The sequence below is a fragment of the Quercus robur genome, chromosome 5 (assembly GCF_932294415.1).
Source record: "Quercus robur chromosome 5, dhQueRobu3.1, whole genome shotgun sequence".
Lineage (NCBI taxonomy): Eukaryota > Viridiplantae > Streptophyta > Magnoliopsida > Fagales > Fagaceae > Quercus > Quercus robur.
The window spans coordinates 46,538,457-46,555,321 of NC_065538.1; the positions used below are offsets into that span (position 1 = coordinate 46,538,457).

The following is a 16,865-nucleotide window of genomic DNA, read 5'->3' on the forward strand; positions in this document are numbered from 1 at the left end:
TTTTCTCTCAGCTTCTGCTATTATATATAACTAGTGTATAACCTGCGCAATGCACGGGCAAATTTTTTTATTATTCACAGAAAAATATGTAAAATCATAATAAAATTCTATTAGTAGCTAACTCCATTAGCCAATCAAACATTATCATGATATCATAAAAATATTATGATAATTCCATAGACAATTAAAAGAAGTATACTGATTTTTTTAAAGAAAAAGAAAACCTTCCCTCTTATATTTATTATTATTATTATTATTTTAAATGAGAAACTCCCTTAAAATTGAAGGTCTGCTTATGCATTAAATATGGTCAAATGAAGACATACTGAATAAGGAAAATACAAAGAACCTCAATTATACAAACTATGTTTGTCACGATTACAGGATTCTTACTATAAGAATCCAATTTAAACTACACAAAGTACAATTAATTTCAAGAATACAAAGACTGGACAAAAGATATATCTTAGGGTAGGAAAAAAAATAAAAAACTAAAACTCTTGTAAAAATTATATTATAGAGTTTTATCAATACCAATCACTATACCGCCCTATAAAAAAATAAAAGATAGTAGCACTAAATCAAAGTTACATTTATGAAATCTCATAGAGAAATCTGCAGCTACCTGATCCCTTTCCTAAGCCATGTACATCTACTTGATGCTTTTTAGCGCAATCCTTTTCCATAAATTTCTTGGTGCATAAGGATATTGACAATTTTTGCCCTCTTCTTAACTTCATTTATAGCCATTTCCTTATTTGTCTCTGGCAGTTTCTCAACTACTCTCCTACTCTCCGGCTCTTAATAGCAATTAAGACCTAACAAAGTAACATCAACATAAATTAGAGAATGGTGCACTATGATGCACTCTATAAACTTCAAAGGATTATTATTAACATAAATCATTCAATATATTTGTCACTAACTAGGTATGGGTGCAACAAACACATGCATGTACAAAATTTTGGGTATAAGTAAAAAAAGAATGCCTGTAATGTTGAATGCTCATGGAACCAAGACTAAGGGCCTGTTTGGATAGGCTGTTCATAAAGGTGCGTTTTTAAAACGAGCGTTTTTAAAACATGCGTTTTGAAAACATCATTTTAAAAACCACAGATAAGTGTTTGGTAAAAATGTGAAAATATGCGTTTTTTTATTTTTAAAACTACATTAAGCATTTGGATAAGCTGTTTTAAAAATGGCTGTTTGGAGTGTAAATTCCAAAAAAGGACTTAACTATTTTGTTAAGGTTATTTTGTCATTTTTCTTTTAATTAGTGTTTTTTTAATTATTTTTAAAAATATGTAATTAAGCCTGACAATTACATTAATAATAATAACATTAATGATGTTGTCGTTGTTGGAATCATGGAGAGAAATTTATATAATTTAAAATTGAAAAAAAAAAAACCGTCAAGAGGAAGATATTAAAATGATTAAGAAAATAATTATATTAAAATAATTACTAAAAAAAATAAGCAGAGCTAATTGGTATAACTCATGGGAATCAAACAAGTATTAAAATAAATTTAAGATCATGAAATAAGTAGAGCTCATCAAAGTCATTGACAAAGAGTTGAAACTTGAAAATGAAGGTAGATAATGTTATCATTAAGTCATCTATTTTTTTTTTTTTTAAGATAAACAAGTTTTGGTCCCAAAGAAGAGGAACAGTAGTGACCTCCACTTCATGAGGCAAATGTCCCTAACTAATTATGCTACTCCCTTTGGCCCTTCGGGTTGTTATTAAGTTATCCATATGGTTTCAAAAAAGTGAGTATTCAAGGTTGTCATTTTTTTTTTTTTTTTTTTTTTTTATCAACCTCATCAAAGAATCTATACTTCTACCAACAATGGTAAAGTTTTTTTCCCAAAATCTCTGAGCAGCAATGAGCTAATAACGATCATTGTTGACAAATATCTGATACTATTTAACTAATGTACAGAATATATAGTTTATTATAATATATATATTTTTGATAACCAGTATATATATACTATTGTACTTTTTTTTTTTTTTTTTTGAGTTAAAGAGTAATACCATAATACAGTTAAAGGGAATAAAAAATACACCAGGCCACGTGAATTACATGACCATTTGGATGGGTAAAAAGTGAACTTGAAGACTTTTCTTTCTCTCCCATTACTGACCACAAGTTTCAAAATTTTGCATTGAGATTCACAGCCGGATAAAACAAAGAAAAAGAAAAAGTGGGATAGAAGGAAGTTGCTAGAAGTAAAAGAAAGAGAAGAAGTTCATGAGGTAGCATCAGGGAAATGAGAAGAAGCAGCAGCTTGATTGATCTGCAACGACAGGTGATTTTTTTTTTTCAAAGATTCACAAAAGCCTCAACTGCTTCTTCGATTTTTATTCTTCTTCAAAGACCTTCAATTTCTTAGAAATCCAGTTTCCAAAATTCGGTATTCGCTTCGGTATTGCCGGAATGACTCCGGTACGGCCGGTATTAAAACCGGAACGAATTATTAGCGTTCCTGTACCGGCCAAGGTTCCGGTACGGTATACATGGGGGAAGGGATAAAGCTGGTATTTCTTATGGTATTGGCGATATTTTTATTTTCTGAAGAAAAAAATAGCGGTTAGCCCATCTGCGTCTCTGAAAAGGCAAACCTTTGCAGTGTTTTGTAAACGTGAAAAATCTGGATTTTGAAAACGCAAACGTGCTGATTTTGTGGAGCCAAACGATTTGGCAAATCACGTTTTGTCTAAAACGCGCGTTAAGGTTCTGTGAACAGCCTATCCAAACGGGCTCTAAACTAATTTAAAATGTAAATTCAATGTTCAGGAAGCATTTGGAATAACATATATATATATATATATATATATATATATATATATATATATAGCACATTCTATTTGTAAATACTCTGCATATCAAGAATCATAAACTGATTTAGGAATAAGCATCATCTTTAAAAAATAATTAACTCAGAAAAAGATAGATTGTGGATAGGAATTTCAAAGACATTTCCTAAAGACATCATCTCTCAATAGAAGCTAAAAATACAAAAATATTTAACCAATAGACTAACATGTACCAAAAATTGAAATGGCATTTAAGATGATTAGTGTTAGACTCCTATAAGATTAACACAATGCAACGCCCACATATTAGAATTGAATAATACCAAAATTGGAACACATATATTACAATTAAACACACACATAGACTGAGGAGAAAAATCCCATTATCTTCACTCAAAAAATCAAATGTCAAAAGCTCAAACATGCAAAAGCAGCAAAAAAATCACAAGTTTATGCATAAAGCCATGCCTATATAACTTTTAAATCATCCAAATGCAGCAATATTAGAAGCAATTTTAAGGATTCTTTCCGACTATTAATGGCTTCTGCAACATAAAAATCACAATCAACATGTATACATCTCACAAAGAACAAATAACAAATTTGTTACTGTTCTACATGTCAATTGAAAATAGTCCCAAGTTAAGTACCAAAATAGGAGTCACAACCATAACTACCAAAAAAATCCAATTCCATCCAAACCAAGAAAAGAAGAAATACTGGACTTCTAGCTAAAAATTTTTTCTATTAAGCATTGCAGTCAGTGGGGTTTTGATGAAGGGAGGGTTTGGTGAGTCAAAGAGATGTGATGCAGTTTCCACTTGGGATGCGCCACCGCTAAGTGGTGCAGAGTGTACCTGCTTCTTATGCTAGTCACGTCACCGACTTTAATTCCATTCGTATGTGTTTTAACCTAAACACCACCATCATAATGCAAAAACCTTAATCAAAGCCACAAATAACCCAATGATATACATCCAAACCAATCCAACTATTATAGAAAAAGAAGATAATATTTAATGCACAAATTGAAAAATAAAGAGGAAAACTTATTGTTTGCAGTTCTGGCAGGTCAGTGGTGGGAGGGTTCTTTGTTCTGTTTCTTCTCTGCAACACCATATTCCCAAGTTTCAGCATAGCAATGTTGATCATCCTCTTTGAATACTTTATCTTCTCCAAATACTATTTCATTGTCTCTAATTTTTCAGTATCTACACTCCTAATCATTAAAACCCACCAATCCACTCTTTATATATTAAAAAAAAAAAAAACATAGAAAGAGAGCCCATAACCGTAAATAAACTTTATACAAAGAAAAAAAATGAGAAAGGCAGAGAAATTCTAATGGTAAAGCATAGAGAGAGGGAGATAGAAATTTGACCAAAATGCCTAAATCAAAACAAAGCAAATACCTAAACTGCCAAACATAAATCATAGTTATCGCAAGATTTTGGTTTTTCTTCTAAAAATTTATATAAAAAAAAAAAATCAAAAAACAAAGAAAGCCCAAATAAAAAATAAAAAATCACCTTGCATTGAGAGAGAGCTTTGTTTAAAACCAAGTGAGCACTTTCCCTTGCCAAATGCTTCCTACATGTTGCAATGGGCTTAATTGCAAGGAAAGGCTTCTGCTTTTATCTCTATATATTAAGATAGATTTAAATTAGATATCTTTTAAATAATCCAAAGCCAAAAAAATACGTTTCAAGCACATTTCTGATATCAAATGCAAAATAACAAAGTTTAGCACGTTTGGTGCACATGGTAGGATAAGTAATAAATCCCACAATAGGCTTGGCGAAGGATTACATTTATTCATACTTTAAGGTAGTGTTGTAGAATGGCAATAGACCTAAAAAATGTCTGAGTGAAAATTAATGCCTCCTTCAATAATTTGTAATGTATTACAATCTTTGATCATTTAAGCATTAAAAAAATTAACAAATACAGAAGCAAACTATATTGGCCAATTATATCTGGCATATATTATAATTTGTAGGTAATTTTACAATTTCGGCCAAAAGAGAAATCATTTTAAGTTTTACAATATAACAACTTTAGTCATTTGCAGCAAATAAAGTAAGCTTCTGCAACATAAACATCACAATTAACATGTATACATTTCATAAAGAACAAATAACAAATTTGTTAATGTTCTACTTGTCAATTGAAAACAGTCCCAAGTTAACTACCAAATTAGGAAATTAAAACAAATTTGTTAATACTGGACTATATAATATATATATATATATATATATATATACACACACACAAAATCCACTGAAAGACTATTCATGAAGATTTTATAAGAAATTAAAAAAAAAAAAATTGTATTAACGACATGGTTGCATGACAAAGAGAAAACATTTTTGCTAGTAATTATTCCAAAAGTACCCACATCACTATGTTTCAACAATTTTTGGAAAAGAAACTACATAATTTTCTTTGGGCATTCCTGTTCAATCAAACCAAACACATAGATCATCACTATTAAAAGAACTAAAAGTTCAGCAACCGTTTCCAATAACTACACTTCAAACATCAATTCTGTGCATACAACATTTAATATGGCTTTAAAAATACACAAACATGGCATACCCAGGAAATCATAATAAGAGAAGGCTAATTAAAAATAATTCAACTAAAGAAGAATTATGGTTTTTTTTTTTTTTTAAAATCTTTTGACTATAGCAGCATTAAAGTATGCATTCCTCACTTTCTACAGTATTGAACAATGTTTCAAAAAGAAACAATTTTAATCCACCTAGCTGCTCACCTTCTTGGCTTCCTACCAAGCCCACCTATAAGCATATGGACTCCCCATCTAATGAGAAGTGACATCATTCAACTTGTAAATCTAGGATTAAGCGGGATGCTCATTAATACAAAGTGTAATGTAAGGTGAAAACATTAAACTTTTGAGCTCTATAGATTTAATCAAAAGAACAAAATCATTTATTATCATACCTTCTATTCTTGTCATTGTTGACATTGTAGATGCTTGGATGGGTTGTGGTTGTGACTCATGACCAGTTGTTCCTATTATGGCTCTCTTTGGTTAAAGGTTTTTGGGTGTTTGGTTTCGGGGAAAAATAGGCTAAAAGGAGTTTTCTGTTGCAGATCAAGCCAAATGTTACAAATTGAAAAGTCATTTCAGTTTTTGTTACAGAAGATATTAATAATTTAACCAACATACCCAAAACAAAACTAAATTAGACACAAATATGAAAAACAGAAGCAACTCTAACAAAATTAATTCCTATATCATATTTGTCACCTAACTTAAAAATAAGTAGATAGAACAAAATTACCGGTAATGGTTCTGAAAGTATGACAGTGGCAGAAGACCGAGAAGGCAGTGGCAGGGCCATCAAATTTCTCTCTCATTGCATTACAGACTCTCTCTCTGTACATTGATCAGTGAAATAGATTTTTCTTTTACAACAGTGAAATGGTGCAATAAACAACCCATGTCATGCCATAATGTTTGTTATCATCCGCAATTATGTATGCAAACTCATCAACATTAATCCAATTACAATTTCCACCCAAAAAATAAAATAAAAGGCAAAATCAAAATCAAATTCAGCTATACCCAAAAAAAATTAAAAATCAAAGCAAATACTTTAAACTCCAAGCAACCATATTCATTCTAGCGTTGGTGCGTAGGGGAAAGGAAAAACAAAATGAAACTTTAACTTTTCTTTTTCTGAACTTTTGTGCTTATGGGAAACCAAACATAGAGTGGATTGAAATTTTAGACTATATCTAAAATAATGACTTACAGTGAATCTCTTTGGATGGGCAACAAATCTCCAACGCTTGCCATGCTGCTTGTCTCTCAAATTCTCTCTTACATTTGGTCTCATGGACATCTTCTATATCCGCTTGCCTTCATGGTTCCACTCAACTAAAACCAAAACCAAAATCAGAATTAAGGGGCAATCTTCAAATAGTTTGAGGGGAATTGAAAAACGGAAGGGAAAAAATTGATCTGTAAAAAACAAAAAATCAACCCATGTTATACCAATCAAAAAGCCAATTTAAAAAGCCAATCACCATAAAAACCTTCTCCCTTCTTGGCCTGTGTATGCTCCACTGGCTTTCTCTTCTTATATAATAATCCTTCTTCTTCTTTAATGATCCAGATAGCAAGTCACAAAACAAAACAAAATATGAAACTAAAATTCATGAAAGCAAAGTAACAAAATCCAGAAACTGAAAATTCCTAATAACAATTCAGTTAGAATTACAAAACCCAGAAACTAAAATTTCCTAATAACAAATCATTTAGAATTAGATCTTCTAGGTTGTGTCCTTGATTTCAAATCCCTAAATTGACAGCAAACCTAATTGAAGACAATAGGGTAAGAGATTAGTTGAAAATTACCAAGAAAGAATGGTCTGATATCGAGAGTTCCTGGTAAAATACTTTTTTTTCTAACCAAAATCTCTTAATCAAAACCAAATCTAACCCGTCTATTTACATAAATTTAACAAAACTACTCCTAACCGAAAAACCTAAATCATAACTGATCAAACCAAAATACCCGAATCATAAATAATGCCCAAATGATTTTCCCAAAAAAAAACCCAATTTGTAAAATTAAAAACAGAACTTATGGGTGAAGGCCCTAACAGTTATGACAGAACTGATTATTCAGACTTACCGTCTCTCTATCGTCCTCTCTCCTTTTGTATCAGCATATTCCAAACGGTTATTAAAAGAATCTTCAAACGATGTAACGATCGTTCTCTTGTGACTCTAAACTAACTTGGTGGCAGAAATCTAAGTGGGTAAGTTTGCACTCTGTTGCAGAGAAGAAACAAAAATCTCAAAACCTAAATCATATTTCATACCCATACCCAGATCTAAGAAAGAATGAGAAAAAGAAAAACTTACCGGTGGTAGTTCTCTCTATGTCCGTATCTCAATTCCTGTGTGCACCTTTACGTTACCGGCGCCGGTTTGAGTGGTATAATTCTGGCAATGGAACGGACGGTGGCGGGTACGAACTCTGTCTCCTTCTCTGTATCGCAAGGTTTTTTTTTCCTCCTTCTCTATCTCTGTATCGCAAGCGTCGGTGTTGAGAGTATTCATAAGAGGAGAAACTGAAGTTAGAGTGAGTTTGACTTCTAATTGGGAATACATCATTTGGGTTCTAAAAATGACTCTCCAAACGCACCGTACGGGATTTTAAAGAATAAATTGTAAACGTGGCAGAATTTAAAGGGGTCATTTTTACTAACGTGGCAACACCTCCTTAAAGGCTTCTGCTATTATATATAGTATTAGATTAGATTAGATTAGATTAGATTAGATATATATATATATATAGATAGTTTAATACTAGTTATCCTATATTTGGACACATATTCTCTAATCTACCCACTTACCTCCCTGCCTCTCTCAAAAGGAAATATCAATTCAGTTACCAAAAAAAAAAAAGTCTTGAAAATAAGACTTCTTATTCTTGAATTTTAGTATATACTGATTCTAGAATTTGTGCACTTAAAAGAGTCCTCAATGTAAATTTAGGTCAGGTTAGTATCAATTCTTGAAGTTAATGGTTGTTTTGATAGCCACAAATTATTTTATAACATTTTTACAAGCTATTATTATGGCAAATTCTTACTGTTTTTCATTTGGAGCCATTACGGATATCACTTTGTCACTTACCAATAATCACTCACTTTATTAACAATTTGTAAAAAAATATTGTAAAATAGTTTGTATCTCTAACATTTTCATAAAATAAATACACATTAGACACAAGAAGGAAAAAAAAAATTGATGAATTGATTAATATAACTATATATTCAGAGATAAAAACTTAGTTAGTTTACCTTGTTATGGACAAGTTCAACCAGCTCATCATAGGATCCATTTTTGGACTCATATATATTGCGGAGTATCTGTATAATTCAATTGTTCCATCACCTTTTGGAAGACTTTAATGCTGCAACTATGATTCTCATTGGTTTTGCTTTTGAAGGCATTGCCCAGCCTTTGGGAATCTTATCTAGCCCTGGCCAAGCTTTTTCTTTTGTATTCTTATTCTTATTAACATCCCCATTATAATCTGGTGTCCAAATGTCTAATTCATTGCTTTTCTCCCCATCCACTTTCACAATCTTGAATTTGGGATTTTGTGAAAGCATTTTCCCTTCAAAACGTATTTCTCCACTAAAACCTGAGAAACGGCCTGATAATATATTTTTCAAAAGGCTACTAGAGTCATCAGAACCTCTCTCTATGGCCTGAGTAATGATTTTAATGCTATCATATGCACGTAGAGCATAAATTCCTGGCTTCGAGTTTTCTTCCTTTGAACAATTGGCTCTGAATCTTTTCTCAAACTTGACATATTCTTTATTGTGATTGGAGTATTGTGTTTTGATTCCTATAGTGCCATTCATAGAGGAAATAATGGATTTGTCAACAGAGTCCAGCATGTTTGTAATGCTGTCTGGGATTATCCAAGCTGACTCTGTCTCTCCTCCAACAAGTCTCAATTTTTTAGCTTCTCTGAATAAGTTTGTCACCATCGTTAATGATGACTGAAGAACAACAAAAACCCGACGCGACGTTTCATTCTCTAGCTTCACTAGCTCTGTGTGTACAAGTCTTTCAGTATTAGACAGAGGAAAATGATGGAAGAACCAGACGATACTCAATCTCCACCTCAACGTTCTGAAGAGCTTCAGCTAAGAGAGCCGACATTCCTGAATCACCACCATATGCATCCTCTTCGTAAATAACAATCACTCTTCTCCAATTGCATGCACGGACAATATCTGCTATGCATTTTACTTGTGCAGAACCATTGTTAGCCATCCGAATCAACAAAGGCCAATGAAGCTGAATCGTTGGTGAGGTTATGGCAGGTGATGCAAAAAAATGCATAGCTGAAAAGATGGTGACTTACCAAAAATCAGAGAGAAAAAGAGTTGATCGGCAGTGCAGATTCCATAAAAGCTATAACTTTCATTGAGATTCCTCTTCCTCACAATCAGAATTCCCAAACCAATTTTCAATTAGATTTAGGTGTGGTGGTTCGTCATTAGAGGTAGCTTCTCCACTAGGTCCAGCCCCTTCCCCATCAGAGTCATCACTGCTTCGCTTAATTTTGGTTTCTTTTTCTGAATCCTTAAAACCATCCTCATCGTAAGGAGTGATAATGCAGCTGCTAGGCCCAGCCTTAGTTTGGTTTATTAGGTCTTCAATGTCTAGCTCGGATACCAGATGGGCCCCGCATTTTGTAACCTCCAAGCCTGGACCTTTGGGTTCAAATTTAACTTCAATCTGGCTGAATCTATTAGTGTCGACTTGATTCAATATTCTTTTCCACTTCGCTCCAAAGTATGTAGAGGGTAAGTATATCAGGCAAAGCTGATACGATTCAATCTTACCAAATTCCTCGGATAAACGAATACCTGGATGTACATTAGCTCCACGAACGAAACACATAAGCCCATGCGTACCTATCATATTTCCATTGTTAGAAATACTGAATGATTGTATTGTATTTCTCAAATGAAAGAATATACATGAGTGCCTTTATATAGGAGGCATATGAGTACAGTACAAGTAAGAGTTAGTACAAGAATGTGTGCTATACAAGTAATCTAATTGGGCCTAAAGCCCACAACACTATACACGTTAACAGCCCCTCTCAAACTCAAGGTGGATGTGAGACCAACTTAAGGTTGTCAACCAAAGTACGAAGGCGTCCTTTAGGATGTGACTTGGTGAAGATATTTGTAAGTTGATCTTTAGAGGAGACTGAGATCATCTCGATGTGTTTAGTCCGTTCATGGAAGACATCATTGTGAGTAATATGAATGACACTCTGGTTGTCACAATAAAGAGGAGTAGCAGAGGATGTAAACACACCTAAGTCTTTGAGAAGCCATCGTAGTCAAAGGAGCTCAGATGTGGTATCAGCAAGGGCACGATATTCTGCTTCAGTACTAGAGCGGGCCACATGAGTTTGTTTCTTACTTCGCCAAGAAATCAGAGAAGAACCAAAAAGAAAGCAATAACCAATGGTGGACCTGCGATTAGTGGGATCTCCTGCCCAACCAGCATTAGAAAATACACGGAGAACAAGAGAAAACTGAATAGAATAGAAAAGACCATGAAAGAGAGTGCCTTTTAGGTATCGAAGAATGCGCAAAATAGCAGCATAGTGAGTCGATCGTGGAGCAAACAGATACTGGCTCACCTGGTGAATAGCATAGGAAATGTCTGGACGAGTGACAGTGAGATAAACTAGGCTGCTAACCAAGCGTCTGTAAAGAGAGGGATTAGACAACGGTTTCCCCCCTGAGGGAGTCAGATGCGCATTAAGCTCAACTGGAGTGTCAACGATCTTGCTATCAGTGAGTCCAGCTCGAGACAAGAGTTCAGAAGCATACTTGGCTTGAGTAATATAAAGTCCATCTGTAGAATGAGTGATTTCAAAACCCAAGAAGTAGTTGAGATGTCCAAGATCTTTCATCTCAAACTGCTGACTGAGAAAATCCTTGAGTTCTTGAATGCCACCAAGGTCATCACCAGTTATAATCATATCATCCACATACAAGAGAAGTAAAATAGTGCTTTTGTCAATGCGACGAAGAAATAAGGCAGAATCATAATGACTGGCCATGTAACCCAAGCAAGAAATGGTATACCTGAATTTGGCAAACCAAGCTCGTGGAGCTTGTTTAAGGCCATAAAGTGCTTGTCGAAGGTGACAAACCTTGTTGGAGTCAACAAAGAGACCAGGAGGAGGTTGCATATAAACTTCTTCACTTAAATCCCCATTAAGGAATGCATTTTTGACATCCATCTGAAAAAGGTCCCATTTACTGGCAGCAGCAACAGCTAAAAGGGCACAAATAGATGAGATACGAGCAACCGGAGCAAAGGTCTCTTCATAATCAATCCCATACTCCTGTGTAAAACCTTTTGCAACGAGACGAGCTTTGTAGTGCTCAATGGACTCATCAGAGCGAGTCTTAATCTTGTAGATCCACTTACAGCCAACCACAGATTTCCCAAGAGGGAGTGTCACCAAATCCCAAGTATGATTTTTAGATAATGCATCAAGTTCCTCTTTTATAGTAGTCTGCCATAAAGGGTTAGTGGAAACCTCACGATAGGTGTGAGGCTCGTGTAGTGTAGCAAGGGCAATGTAACAATGATAGTCAAGTAAATGTGCAGGAATGGACCTTACCCGAGTTGAGTGACGAAGTAGAATGTCTTGTGCAAGATCTTCAGGCAGAGTAGGAGCAGGGGACTCAAGCTCAGGGTTAGGGTTAGGTAGCTCGTCTTTAACCTATTCATCTTCCACCTGTTCATTAAAGGGTGAACTAGAAAAGGGATCAATGATATTGGGTGGTTGGACAGAGAAGTCTACAGGAGAATCAAGAGCAACTACAGGAGGATCAGGAGCAGCTACAGAAGGAATATGTGCCTCATCTGGAAAAAGATCTAAGACAGAGGAGGAAGATAGGGAGGCACAGAAGTGAGAGAGCTCGACAAAGAGGCTATGTTCACAAAAGACAACATTGCAGGAGATACGAAGACGATGAGAGACAGGATCATAACATCGATACCCCTTTTGAGTTTCGCCATAGCCAAAAAAACAACAAAGCCTTGACCAAGGCTCAAGTTTGTTTTGCTCATGTGGTTGAAGAAGAATGAAACAAGCAAATCCGAAGGAACGAAGGTGGTGATAGTTTGGAGGTGACCTAAAAAGGCGCTCATATGGAGTTTGATTTTGGATAACAAGACTTGTAATACGATTAATAGTATGAACAACATGAAGAGCAGCTTCGCCCCAAAAAGGAGCAGGAACTTTGGCAGAGAGAAGGAGAGCACGAACAGTGTCAAGAATATGACGAAGTTTTTGTTCGGCTTTACCATATTGCTGAGAGGTACCTGGACAAGTTAGTTGATGAACAGTGCCATAGGAATGCAAAACAGCTTGGAAAGCATATTGAGTGTATTCAAGAGCATTATCAAATCGAAAAATTTTGATGCGTTTGGAAAACTGAGTTTCAACCATTTTTGCAAAATTAGAATATACTTGCAATAATTCAGAATGATATTTCATATTAAAAATCCAGCTATAGCGAGAGTAATCATCAACAAAGACAACAAAATATCGAGACCCACCAATACTAGAGACAGAGGACTCCAAACATCAAAATGAATAAGGTCAAAGATATCAGTGGATATTGATTCACTAGTATTGAAAGGAAAAGCTGATTGTTTTCCTAACTGACATGAGACACAATCAAAATTTTCGGTAGACACTGAACCTAACAAACCTCTAGAAGCCAATTGTTGTACCCGAGAGGAAGATGAGTGACCAAGTCGAGTATGCCAAAGTGCAAGGGAAGGAATTGAAGAAACTATAGTAACTGCAACAACAAAAATAGGGGCAACAAGTGGAAGACGAAGGTTATCCACAGGAAACATACGCCCAACTCTGGGACCGGTCCCAAGCTCCTGTCCCGTCCTCAAATCCTACACAATACACCCAGAATAATCAAATATAATGCGATAACCTAACTCAGCTAATTGTCCCACAGAAAATAAATTGTAAGAAAGGTCAGGAACATTAAAGACTCCAGAAACTGAGAGGTTAAAGGTCGAAACAGAACCTATATTATGACCAGACATTGTGGAACCATTTACTGTGCGAATATTAAAAGGGTGTGGTGCAGGTTTAAGTTCAAAAAATAAAGATGAGTGAAGAGTCATGTGATTGCAACAAGCGGAATCCACAAGTCAAGAGGAAGGAGACATACCAGATAAAGCTGAGAGAAGAGGAATAAGATGCATTACCAACCATACGAATGACATTGGCGATGATGTTTTTAAGGTCATCTGTGGACATGGTGAAAGTGCGACCTGAAGATTTAGATTGTGCAGAGACAGTAGCCATTGGTTGGACACTCTTAGTGTTAGCAACAGTAGTAGCAGAAATTGAAACAGCTGATTTGTTGCAATGATAGCAAGTCTCAATATTGTGGCCAAGACGTTTGCAAAAATTGCAAAAACGTTTGCTGGATTGTCGGCGATGATTATGGCAACCAGAAGAAGACCTGTCCTTATTCTCCATTTAGAAGAAAAATATGCAAAAATGGACTGCAAAAATGAAATCTACGCGAAAAACTAGGTAAGGAGCACTTGGACTGCAAAAAGTCAACCCTGGAGAAAAGTCAACGGTCAACGGCCCGATCAAAGTCAACGGTCAAACCGGTCAAAGTCAACGGTCAAACCCCAGAGTCAAAAGATGACTTCAGTGGCTGACGCAAGTAAGTGACGTCAGCAATGCACAGCGAGGGCTAACGTCAGCAACGCGTAGTGGGGCTGACGTCAGCAATGACATCAGCAAGAGGGTTGAGGAGCGGGGAAGTGCGTGAGAGGAAGCAGCGGCGCGTGGGAGCGCGTGAGAGAAAACCCAAAAGCGCAGTGGCGGGTGGAAGGCGCGTGGGGCGGGTGGAAGGCACGTGGGGCGTGTGATCAGCGAAACAGAACCTTTGGATGGCGCGTGAGGGCGCGTGCGGTCTTCGACGGCGTCGAGGCTTCCACGATTGTGTAGATCGGCGCAAGACGATCTTAGTGGTACCTTCACAAACGTAATCGGACCAATATTTGCAGCGGTGATGCAAAGGGCAGTGGTTTGTGCAGTGTAAAACTCCTTAACAACGGCGGCTGTAGGTCCGGAACCCAAGGATGACGGCTGGATGACGTCGGAGGTTCAACAGCGAGAGGCTGTGATGGCTGTTGTGATGGCGAAAGCGATGTTGAAAAGGGAGTCACACTAATAAAGACAAGACTGCTAAGAAGGTGGCTCTGATACCATGTTAAAAATACTGAATGATTGTATTGTATTTCTCAAATGAAAGAATATACATGAGTGCCTTTATATAGGAGGCATATGAGTGCAGTAAAAGTAAGAGTTAGTACAAGAATGTGTGCTATACAAGTAATCTAGTTGGGCCTAAAGCCCACAACACTATACATGTTAACATCCATAATCTTGAAATGAATGATGCTTGCAGAATACAAAAACAGGGCACCCAACGATTCCCATGAATTTGTTACCATTCGAATCAATATCTGCTATGCATTTTTTTTGTTCATCTAAGATATCAAAATAGAACTACTGTTGTGGTCTGCCAAACACTCTATAACATTAAGGGTATTTTTAATATTCTCTCACTCATGCCTTTCTCTCATTTTTATTTGCTTAATATTCTATTTTCGGATGCTCAAAATACCTATCTAATTAAAAAGTCAATTAATTTATTGACTTTCCAATATACACCTAGCCATTATTTTATTATCAGTTTAAATTCTGGAGGTTAATAGGGACACTTTTGAAAAATTATATATATAAATATATATATATATATATATATATATATATATATATATATTTATATTAATTGAAAGTTAGATTGTTTTAAATTGGTATATTAATCCACTTTCAATGTATATTTGTTTATATTTGTATATATGCTAAATTTCAATGGGATTTTAATATTTTAGATAAAACACTAATTAAAGGTATTACTCATGAACTTCACGTTCAGTCTCAATTATAAATATTTTCAATCTTGGATCTACAGTATTACTAACAGTGAGTAGTTTTTTTTATAAGTTCATTATAGGTTTTCTTCTAAGTATTTACTTCTTTTTCTTTATTTAGCAAGTTATATATATATATATATATATATATATATATATATATTTTTTTTTTTTTTTTTTTTTTTGGAGAAGGAATTATATTATAATCTTAAAGCTCTATAAATTGATTAACTTCATGTTTAATGTATGACAAATAGCATTTTATTTTGTTGACTTAATGGACTAGAAGACTATTGAAATTAATTATCATACAATATTGACACTTGTACATGACTATCATACAAAATTGGCATTGCCCATGGATGGGGTTATAAGATGGGGTTTTCTCTTTCAGCTCCACTTCAGGAACCATTTAACCACACTGATGAAAACTGCCGCTGAAACCTTAGCATTTCCGCTTATATGGTGCAGTAGCAGGTTGGGTTTAAGGGATCCCAACATTGTCAACTTGGTGCAAAAACTCCAAAAACAAGCCGATCCAAATGATGAACACTCTTAGCCATCCGAATCAACAAAGGCCAACGAAGCTGAATCGTTGGTGAGGTTATGGCAGGTGATGCAAATGAAAGAACTGGAACTTGAATCTTGTTTCCAACATCAGCAACTAAAGCTGTTTTTAGCCATGAGTGCATGCCAATGATAGCAATCAATTTCTTCTCTTTGATAAGATTTTCAGTTGCAATCAAAATGTAAGAAGTATTAACACAAACCATCACCATATATTGTCTTCATCATCATATAATTAAAGTAAGTGCTAGGATTAAACCCCCTGCGGAGTGTTGATTTTGGCTTGTCCAAGATTTTTTCCGCCACTACCTAGTACTATTGTGACCTAGTGTAAGACAGTAAAGTTGAATTTTATCAACCATCTTGTTGGCTTTATTCCGTACCATATTTGCTTGTATTTTAGCAATTAGTAACCCTGTATTTAGGTAGAAATTATGTAAGGGTAGTGAGTGAGAGAGTGTGAAGAAATGCTCAACATTGTGCAAGGATGTAGAGACTCACGGCTGGACTCGTGGGTGACTCGCGAATGGCAAGTCGCCAAAGTTGGCACACGTATGGAGCATGTAGGGGAGCCAAAGAGTCATGCCAGCTGTTGCACTACAGGACAAAAGTCTCAGGCTAGCTAGGCTGTTAACTCGCGGCTTGAACTCACAACTCAGCCCAATCGCGAGGTCAAGTCACCAGACCACCCTGTTTGGGAAAAACTGACTTTTCACATTCCTTCTCACCTTACTATATATATACCCTTATACCCACGATATTCAGAGAGCTTCCAAAGAGAATTTTGAGAGAGAAACCCTAGAGGAAAACAAGATTGATTCATCCACAATCTTCACATAGAGACTCTTCAAATTCCTCTACTCTCATCCTCTCTATTGTC

The 16,865-nt window shown here is 35.4% G+C and overlaps 1 long non-coding RNA gene and 1 pseudogene across 20 annotated transcripts; both read right to left on the reverse strand.

The window, feature by feature from the left end:
• LOC126728260 (glutamate receptor 2.7-like) overlaps nt 1–16,197 on the reverse strand; it is a 36,905-nt pseudogene extending 20,708 nt beyond the window's left edge.
• On the reverse strand, nt 331–7,994 carry LOC126726117 (uncharacterized). 20 transcript variants are annotated; one of them, XR_007655696.1, is made up of 8 exons: nt 7,727–7,994; nt 7,494–7,633; nt 6,851–6,957; nt 6,609–6,733; nt 6,106–6,229; nt 5,600–6,066; nt 4,353–4,463; nt 331–4,042 (listed from the first exon to the last, which is right to left on the reverse strand). It is a non-coding gene; the product is annotated as an uncharacterized LOC126726117 (long non-coding RNA). The 20 variants fall into 20 exon arrangements; XR_007655695.1 differs by having other exon boundaries at nt 5,600–5,934; nt 6,135–6,229; nt 7,727–7,993; XR_007655693.1 differs by having other exon boundaries at nt 5,600–5,680; nt 5,791–6,229; nt 7,727–7,993.
• Nucleotides 16,198–16,865: the final 668 nt, after the last annotated feature.